This window comes from Mus musculus, chromosome 4 (assembly GCF_000001635.26).
Source record: "Mus musculus strain C57BL/6J chromosome 4, GRCm38.p6 C57BL/6J".
Classification (NCBI taxonomy): Eukaryota; Metazoa; Chordata; class Mammalia; order Rodentia; family Muridae; genus Mus; species Mus musculus.
In genome coordinates, this window is record NC_000070.6 from 125,307,211 (window position 1) to 125,316,071 (window position 8,861).

The 8,861-nt window shown below is 51.2% G+C and overlaps 1 long non-coding RNA gene across 1 annotated transcript; it reads right to left on the reverse strand.

The window, feature by feature from the left end:
* Window positions 1-5,099: 5,099 nt before the first annotated feature.
* On the reverse strand, window positions 5,100-6,392 carry Gm32696. Its single transcript, XR_376655.2, has 3 exons — window positions 6,265-6,392; window positions 5,599-5,744; window positions 5,100-5,211 (listed from the first exon to the last, which is right to left on the reverse strand). It is a non-coding gene; the product is annotated as a predicted gene, 32696 (long non-coding RNA).
* Window positions 6,393-8,861: the final 2,469 nt, after the last annotated feature.

The window sequence follows — 8,861 nt, forward strand, 5'->3', positions numbered from 1 at the left end:
ATTAAGACAAGCTAGGGAAAGACATGTCAGGAAGTCAGCTCTGCCTCTTAGAGCCAGGGAGCATGGGGTGTTAGTTCTGGGAGCACTGAGCTATTTCTCAAGGTCTCCAGTGAAGTCCAGCAAAGCCCTTCTCGACACTGGTCCTGCACCGTCTCAGGGATGCCCTCTTCCCTGAGCATCTTCGGGCAACTTCAGAGTGGCTGTGTCTAGGGTTGACCTTCTGTTCATGCTTGGCCTCGGTCAGTGGTCCTTACCTAAGGGTGACATTCACAACCCCTTCCCGCTCCATTCATATCAACAGCTACACCCACCTGCACTGGGCAGCTGCAGAATGTCTCAGGGTTGTCTTGCTTCTTCCCTGCCTCAGGTTCCCTCCACCTCCCTCCTGTATTATCCTAAAGACCCTCAAAGTAGTTCTACCCTCCTGGCTCCAGTGTCACCTGAGTCTGCCACACCAGACCACTACTTGGTTATCCTCTAACACAAACTACTGTCTGGCTCTCATTGCCTGAGTATCCAAGACCTGCTATGAGTGGCCTTCACCTCTGCATTCTGTCTCATCCAGGTCCCTCAGCACCCAGGGTACTATCCTGCTTTACCCCATCATGGGCTTCCTGTGTGTTCCTGCCTCCCCCAGCCCCCACCCCCGACCTCCTGAGAGGTTTATTCTTGTTACTTCCGCCATCTTTGTTGGCTCCTGGGGCAGAGTGTGGGCTCCTCCTCCTCCCTCAGGCTCCAGCACTCTGTCACTTCCCTGTTACAGCCCTGTCCCTTTCTCCAGTACTGACTATGGTCATTTTACACACCTGGGCTCCTCCAGGGCAGGAACCCTGGCTATTTATTGCTGATTTCCCAGCAAAAGAGCCAGAACATAGTAGGTACTCAGTGTCGGTTGAATGGAATTTCCTCACAGCTAATTGGGCTGGTTTCATCATGCAATGACATCTATCCAGAGAATTGAGCATTGCCTCTCCCAGGATTAGCTGAGGACAAGTCCCCTATCCACTGGCTATTCCTTTGGAAGAAAACGGCTCACTGGTCTCTATGTGCCTGAGCCTGAACCCCACGTTGTTTGTGTGGTGGGCTTGAGCTTGCAGCTCATGTCGCCTGTGTGAGCTGGGCTCGCAGCCCACGGGGGAAGGGTGGGAAGTGGAAATGCTGCCAGCTTGGTATTTTTCAGGGAAGGTGTGTGCAGCTGAGCCCCTCCCCCACTCCGTGCTGGAGGTGAAAGCCAGAGCCCGGTATTACTTTCCATAATGGAGCCGGAGGCTAAAAGTAGCCTTTCTCCTCCTTCTTGGTTGACAAAGAGAGAAATAAATTACCCAGGCACTAAAAGTTGCATTAGGCAAATAAACATTTCGACAAGAATTATATGTGACATTCAAGAGAAAGCAAATAAAGCCTAAGTTATGGGGACCTGTCACCGCTCTAGGAGAATTAAGTAACTAAAAATCGTTAGTAGCAACTTGGACAGGCTCTTAAACCCTCTAGGCTCCGCCCCTGCTTCAGGGAGCCCAGGGAGAGAGACCATGTGCTCCCGCTATGAGACAGGAAATGAGCAGGTTCAAGACTTTGGATCTTGAGAGATACCAGACCAGGCTTTCACCACTGTCCCTTGGAGCCCAGACTGATGCAGGAGCCCCTTGGGATTTGTGGGGAGTGGAAGGTGAAGCCCAAGGCTCGGTGCCTCTCCATCTGGATCATGGGACTTATGGTGCTTTAGCTTAAGGAATTCACTCTTTTGGAGTACCTATCCCCTTTGGGCTCTGCAGTACTTGATGTACAGCTTGGCCTTCATGTGGGTCGGGAACATGGGAACAGGGTGTGGGTGTTATCCTAAAAGCTGTGGCCTGGATGTGGGATATGTTCTTGCCTCACTGGGAGAGCAAGCACCTAGCCTTGCAGAGACTAGAAGTGCCAGGGTGGAGGGGGATACCCAGGAGGGCCCCCACCTGCTCAGAGGAGAAGGAGAGGAGAGGTGAGGGAAGGGTCGTGGGAGGGGGTGGCTGGGAGGGGGGCAGTGAGCAGAATATTAAGTGAATAAGTAAAAAAAATTAGATTAAAAATAAATAAATGAATTCACTCTAGTGGAAGGGACCTGCCACAAGGCAATTAGGACTGGGGACAAACCAGGCTGATAGAGAACTCTCCTTTAAGGCCGGTGTGGGCATAGTGGGATGGGATGTGGGGAGTGAGGAGTGGGGGTGGAGTGGCTCAGGTGGTAAAGGCAAAGTGGCTGCTTTGTAAATGTGAGGGTCTGAGTTCCACCTCCAGACACCAGGCAACTGTGCCAGATGTGGTAGCAAGGTGTGAGTTAGAGACAGGCAGATGCCTGCGACCTGTCTGCGATAGCCCTACTTACTCGGCAAAGTTCCAGGCCATTGGGCCACCCAGTCTCAAAGGGTGAGCCCCGAACACACGTTCGCACAGCCCACCTCCGCCATGTTGAATTCCTCCATCGATAGGAGCTTATTCCAGGCCTTTGCATCAGACCTGTTGTCTCTGTGGCAGAGTCTCCCTCAGGAATCCTGTGCCAGAGGTTTGAATCTAAATCTTTTTTTGTTTTGTTTTGTTTTGTTTTTTGAGACTGGCTGTCCTGGAACTCACTCTGTAGACCAGGCTGGCCTCGAACTCAGAAATCCTCCTGCCTCTGCCTCCTGAGTGTTGGGATGAAAGGTGTACGCCACCACGCCTGGCGAATCTAACTCTTGAACTCTGCGGGTCCGTCACTAAAAGTTCCTGTCTCGGTTTTCCCCGGTGTGCAAAGGAGAGAACATGTTTTAGTTTCTTGCTGCTGATGTAACAAACGACAACATGCTTGGTGGCTTAAGCAATACTCAGGTTTATCATCCTCCCTTTCTGGAGGTCAGAATCCTAAGTCGCTCTCTAAAGATACACACTTACATGTAGATGCATATACAGGCATCTATTATCAATAATTTTAAATCTAGGTTTTACATATAAAAGAGCACATGGATATTTGTCCTTTGGAGTCTGGCTTATCTTACTTAGCATATGGTTTCCCGTTTTCCTGTAAATGCCATGATTTCACTATTCTTTCCAGACGAATAAAATCCCTTTGTGTATATGCAGCAACTCTTAAATTGTATTTAGCTTTTGAGACAGGGTCTCGTTATGTATCCTGGCTAACCTGAACTTGCTGTGTTGACCAGGCTGATTTCAGACTTGCAATGATCCATCCCTCTGTCTGTCTCCCAAGTACTGGGGTTTCAGGCATGCACCGGCATACCTGGCTTTAGCAAGCTTTCTTTACCTGTGCACTCACTGGTGGGCTCCTAGGCTGGTGTGCAGGTGTCTCTGAATTGACCTGGAGTGCTTTGGGTAAACTCCTAGGAGGCCCACACGGTAACTCTAATTTTAATTTGTTGAGGCTCCTCCATATTGATTTCCATAGCAACTGCACCAGTTTACATTCCTACCAGCAGTGTGTAAGGTTCTCTCTCCATATCAAAGTGAGCTTTAAACAGCCAAAATCAAGGTGTTGTCAGGGGCATATTCCCTCTGAGGCGCTAAGGCCACCTGCATGCCTTGGCTTGCAGCTCTCTCCATCTTCACACTCTACTACCCTGGTCCTACCTCCGCCTCCGATCTTCCTGACTCCCTCTCAAAAAGACCTTTGTGATGAGCTATCCACTCCTTACACCTTTAGATGACTCTTCTAGCTTAGGACACTTAACTTACTAATATTTTCAGTGTCCTTTGCTAGAGGTCAGATGTGGTGACGCCCGAGGCAATAGGTACAGATGCTAGGAAAACTGAATGTGGAGGGGGCTCTGGAAGGCTCAGTGACTGGTGCAACCCTCTCCTGTGTGGTTCTTCCAGTTCCTGCCTCTTTCGGACTCCCCGCAGCTTCAAGACAAAATGTTCTCAAGACATGTACATCTGTGTGGACAGATGATGGCAAGATGAGGCTTGGAGCAGGGCTGGGAAGCAGGGTCTCGATTCAAGACAAGATTGAGAGCACTTAGCCACTAACCTGAAGCCTGGCAGAGTTAGTCAGGATGGATCTGGGAGTGTCTGGTGGGGCTCTAACCAGCTGTGTGGGCGGGGCTCCGGTTGACTGTGGGGACACACTGGCATCCTTGAAGAAGATGGTGAATTACAGAAGGTGCAGATTCAAGGAGGACAGTGGATTTAGACTACGGACTGCTGGGTGGGTGTAGTGAGTGGGATGGTCTAGACAGGGTGTCTGTGAGGACGTTGGATGGAAGTTGGATGTCTGATGGAAACTTGGAGAGAGAGCTAGGCCAGAGGTGGTGCTTTGGGGGCAAGTTCTGAGCCTAGATGTGGAGATGTATGACGTGTGATGAGGACCCTGTGTGTTGATCATGGGCTGCAGGGTGAGAAAGAGGATGGGGGATGGGTCCACAGACACTGGTCTTCCTGGGAGAAGAGCCTAAGAGTCCGGCTCCTCCCCCTTTCCTTCCCACAGAGCCAGACCTAGCCAGATCTGCCAGTGAGTGTCACCTCAGTGTACCCTGGGATAATAGCAGCTCAATGATCAATTAAGCTGGTTTGTGGCACTGAGAGAGCTGTCTGGTTTCATCTGTGTCCCCATCCTGTTCTGCGGGAACAGTTCTGTTTGCTATATGCCAGTGTGGGTGTACCTTGTTTTTGTTTTGTGCCTTGGCAGTGGGGGTGACTGGGCTTGTCCCCAGGGCCTGGAACACAGTAGTCCTGTACCCCACTGCTGGACACTCTCTCAGCTCCTTCTGCCTTAGAGCTAAGGCTGTTGGGGCTGAGAGAGGCCTGGAGCTTGAGGAGGGCAGCTAGGAGGATCTAAGCAGGGCATGGACTCTGGAAGCTCGGAGCTTCCCCATAGACCCCATTTGTCTGGAGCTCATGGCCCTGCACAGTGGGATGGCTCTCCTTACCTGGCTGAGATCCAGCTCCTCCTAGGGGGACTCAGCCGATAGACGGAAAGCCCCGTGGGGCTTCATAACTGGAGGTTGGAGCCCACAGGGTGGGGTTTACAACTTAAGATCTAAGACTACTTCGCTTCTGGGAGGACAGGAGGTCCTGTGTTTCTCTGATGTTTTATCAAAGGGACCCCAACAAGAGGGGCCTTAAGGGGCAGGTCTTGGTTGGATTGGCTTTCACATTCCTCAGACTCTCATCTGACTGAGTCTCCTTCTTCCAGCTCCTGCTTCGTGCTGCCTCCACTTTGGGAAGTGCTCACCGGTCCTGTTCCTTCAAAGATAAGGAGATAATAAGAAACAGAATTTGGGCCCCAGATCACTTGTTGTTCTGCCATCTATGACAGGGAAAGGTGTGGTCTGGAGAAGCCCAGGCATCAGGGTGGCAGGTGATGAGTTGGGGGTTGGGTGGGTGGGGGGAGGTGGCAGACAGAGAATCTTCCCCCAAAAGCCTCCCTTGGACTTGCCTTCCCTTTATGGCACACAACGAAGGCCATCGTGTGCCCAGGGAGTAGACAGCTACCTTCCCCTTGCAGCTTTGTCAGAACATAGAATAGTGTTGGCCACTTGGCAGCTCCAACCAGACAGCCCTGGAGCTAGGGCTTAATTCTATGAGACCCTCTTGTCTGGGCCAGTTCTGAACTTTAAGTTCCTTACTCACCAGCCGAACCATCCTCTCTCTCAGACTAAAGTAATGGTGGTCCTTCCTCCCTCTCACGCCCATCGTCCGAGGTGTCTGGACACCAGCTCCAGCTGTCTCTCACGGGTCCATCCAGCAACCCTGCGAGTCTAGTACTCTGGTCCAGACTGATAAAAACACAGACTTGACAGGCAAAGTAACTTTCCCGAGGATGCTGAACTTCCTTCCGGTCTATGAGCCTGGACCCAAGATGGAGTCCCTCCCCAATACTGGTCACCACAAGTCCAGGTATCCAGCTCAACACCATGGGTGTCTGTTGCTTAGGAAGAGGATTTTGTCCCTTTAAGATAAAGCCCACCAGGTAAGCTTTCTATGGCAAGGCAAAAACTTCCCAGAGTCCAGAAGACAGGACAGGCAGGGATGGGGTGTGACCTCCCTCTGGGTTGCTCTTCTGCAGCCCCTGCCCTGAGAACCGCAGGTTCTAAAGAGGATCTTTGTGAGCACCGCGTGAATCCTCAGCCCCCAGCAGCAGGGGTCTAAATTTAGACCCCACACTCCGTAGAACAGAAGTGAATAATGATAATTAGCATAACAATTCTTCCTGTAATTAGCCGGGGAGGGGGAGAGGGGGCGGTGGGAGTCCAAGAGGAAATTACAGAGGGAGCCTAGCTTTTTCTAAGACCTCACCGGAGGTGTCTGCTTGGGCGAGGCTTCTTCTTGGATGACTGGATCCGGAGAAAGCAGATTGGGGCGGATGAAGGAGTGTCTGCCTCTAGCCTCATTGTGATGTGTTACTGGTGCGTGTGGCTAGGAACCCTGGGAATGAATGAACAAGCTCTTCTCCTCTGCTCTCAAAGTGCTGAGAAAATCAGAAGCTGCATCAACCTGGAGACCACAGGTTTCTGTTTATTCCTTGACGTAAGCAGCTTAAAATGTAAAGCCCGACTCTGGGTTGATTTATTTACGGATGTCTAATTGTTTGAACCAGCCCACTGCTTGAACCTGACCAACATCACGTGGCCTGCTTGTGGGTTCAGGTGACTTCTTGGTCCAGCAGCCATCAGTGTGGGCCTGGGGATACTACCTGCAGCTTCAGGGCTTACCTGGGGCCATGCTAAGAGGTCTGTTATCTCCATTGGGTGGGACAGTGGTGCAGCCAGGATGCTCTGGGCTGGGGAGGATGGTAGGGTTGTGAAGGGGCCCTAGAGAGGAGGTGTCAGGTTCCCTCTGCCCCTCTACCTCTTAGAGACTATGAGGCTCCTCTCTCTAGCCTTGAATGCTTTTATGACTCATGGCTTTTTTTTTTTTTTTTTTTTTAGACTCTACTTCCTCTCTGATTTCCATCATCTGATCTGGCTTTCTTCTCGAGCAATACAGAAGAGAGCGCTCTCTCATCCCCATTGCCCTGGCTACCACACCTCTATCGATACAGCTTAACTAAGGTCACTTTTTGGTAACTGGCTGTATAACTCTTCTGGCTTGTAGGAGCTTAAGGATAATTAAAGCAATGAAGGAGAGCATTCACTCACTTTCCACGTGCCTTAGGCATTGCGACAATCTCTTCGGGTGGGAATGAGAGATGAAGTTGCCTGGGCCAGCCAGCGAGAGAGAATGGGATCTCATTGGACAGTATCGGAAGGCTATGTAAGTGTTTGACAGCTCATGCTCACAAGAATGGCCAGTTCAGGTCCCTCTGCATTGTGTCCTTGGGTCCCTGGCATTTGAAAGGAGGAACAAGATATTAGGCTTATTGTAATGAAGCAACTATCTTGGGGTGGAGGCTGAGCTCAGTAGTTGAGCACTTTCCTATATAATGAATGAGGCCTTGAGTTTGGTCCCCAGAATTAGAGAAAGGGTAAAGGAAGGGAAGGGAGATGAGGGAGGAAGGGAGGGAAAGATGGCAGTGCATGGTGGTGGTAGTGCTGGTGGGTTGCAGTGATGTCACTGAAATCCACGATCTCTTCCATTTTGGAGCCATCACACATTTGATCCCTGTCTTAGTTAGGGTTTCTATTGCTGTGAAGAGACACCATGACCACAGCAACTCTTTTAAAGGAAAACATTTCATTGGGAGCTGGCTTACAGATCAGAGATGTAGTTCATTATGGCAGGAAGCATGGTGGCACATAGGCAGGCATGGTTGGTGCTGGAGAGGGGCTGAGAGTTCTACATCTAGATCCTCAGGCAGCGGGAAGGAAGAGTGAGCCACTGGGGTCTAGGTTGAGCTTCTGAGACCTGAACATGCTTCCTCCTAAGAGGCCACACTTCCTATCCTTATGAGCCTATGGGACCCATTTTCATTCAGACCACTACAAGCTCCTTGTGCTCTGCTCTCTGCTCCTGTGTGGGACTGTGGGAGTGAGGTTGGGAGATGGGGTGGGGGGGGGGAGGTGACGGGTCTCTCTTCCCAGCTGTCTGCTGGCCAAGCTGTCCTGCAATGTTTGGGGTTTATCTGTGATCCTTATTGGCTCCTCGTCTCTGGGAGGGCCTGGCACAGTGCAGGTCCTGCAGGGGTGGGTGTAGCTAGCTCCATTTTTTAGAGAAGGAGACAAATGGAGACTCTGACAGAATTAAGTCAACCACTGGAGCTCTGGGGTTAGGAAGCAGGAGAGCTGAGGTACCACAGGCCATACTTAGCATCAGGGATCTTGAAACTGCCCTTGTCACTGGGACAGAGTTCCAGTGTGCAGTCTCTAGTTATCCAGTCAGTTCACTGGGCTTGAATTCCTTGACATCCAGTGGGTTCTCAGTTGCCTGACACTTGTCTGAGCTTTGTCTCATGGGATGACCAGACCTGTGGTCTGATGATGTTCTGACTCAGGGCCAAGAGGGCTGACATGTGACCTGCTGTTTGACTGACACTTGATAAGGCTGTAATCTGTCCTGTGCCTTATAGTGTGAATAAAGGGACACAGCGGAGATCTCAAACTATCCCAGGAGCCTTGAGTGGCAGTTCCCAGGAACTAGAGCCATGACAGACCAGAGATGAAAGGCCAAATTGCATCCCTCCCTGTGTGGTGCATACACACACACACACACACACACACACACACAGAGTCCTGTAGGACTGGTACCTCATACGATGTCTCTTCCCCTCCACAGCCCCATGGTGCTAGCTACTGGCTCTCTGATGACAGATGTACCTCCACGTGGTGCTCAGCTCTCCCTTCCCCCACACTCTGCACACAGGATTCGCTGGCTCAGTAACCAGCTCCACCCGGCTGCCTGGCAGGAGTGGTGGATGGATGGGGATGGGAGGAGGCAGGAGAGGAGCCATTTGTCTG